Raw genomic sequence first — 1,254 nt, 5'->3', positions numbered from 1 at the left:
TATTATTAATCAGGTCGCTGCCGTGAATCGAACTCGGAACCTTGGGGTTAGTAGCCCGCGCTCTTAACCTGATTAATAATAGTAATAATAATAATATAATAATAATAGTAACATCGTTAGGAATGAGAACCCAGGTTCGAAATTTCCCCAAGACACCTGACGAAGGCTAGAGGGTATATCAGCCGAAACGTTGTGTTAACAACAAACAAGATGAGGAGAAATATCAGTCAAATGTAAATAATGTAAATAATGTAAATAATTCCTCATCTCTTAAATATAGAACTGTATAAATACCGAAGTTTCAGAAAGTATCCAAAGCAGTGGCTCTTAACTGGGACAGTACTGCATCTTTGTTGGCGCAATAAGCTCACAAGGGAGCGCCGGATGTTTAGGAAGGTCATGATACTTCTATTTCTTAGAAATAAAATATTGATAATTAAAATATTTTTGCACAAGGCCAGCAATTTCGAAGGGAGTGCTAAGTCGGCCCCGGTGGAATTTGAACTCAGAGCGTAAGGGCGGACGAAATGCCGCTAAGCATTCTCCCCGGCGTGCTAACGATGCTGCCAGCTCGTGCCGTCATTCTTAGAAATAAAATATTAGTTTCGAGGGGAAGAGGTAAGTCGATTACATCGACCCCAGTGTTCAGCTGGTACTTATTTTATCGACCCCAAAAGGATAAACGGCAAAGTCGACCTCAGAGCGTAAGGACGGACGGACGAAACGCCGTTAAGCATTCTGCCCGTTGTGTTAGATATTCTGTCTACTCGCTGCCTTTCTTAGAAATAAAAAATTTTAATCATGTAGAATTCATATATTTTAAACATTTTCGAACAAATATTTGTGAAGAATTAAAACATGGATAGGATCCAGTGGATTGCCAGCAAGCAGTAACATAACTGATAATGTACCAAGGTCCAGTACACAAGTTCCCTGCATGAGTTCTCATCTTTAGTCATTTTCAAATGATTTTGACATAAGGAGCACTAGTTCAAACAAATACCCCAAAACAGACATATGCTTGGTGTAAAGCTGTGAGAAAATATTGACAATAAACCAATGCACATTATTAGCTTTTGTGTGATTGAAAAAGATATTTGATAGCAAAACATGAGGAAGGGGGAATTGGTGAAACACTATTCGCTAGGGGGCGCTGCACTACCAAAGGCTGACAACTAGTGGTGTAAACTAATAAATGACATAAAGGCCAAAGCGACCAACTGACTCTTATTCTTTCTTTCTCGCTTTCTCTCT

This window comes from Octopus bimaculoides, chromosome 5 (assembly GCF_001194135.2).
Source record: "Octopus bimaculoides isolate UCB-OBI-ISO-001 chromosome 5, ASM119413v2, whole genome shotgun sequence".
NCBI classification, from domain to species: domain Eukaryota; kingdom Metazoa; phylum Mollusca; class Cephalopoda; order Octopoda; family Octopodidae; genus Octopus; species Octopus bimaculoides.
Note: the sequence above shows the minus strand (reverse complement) of the source record.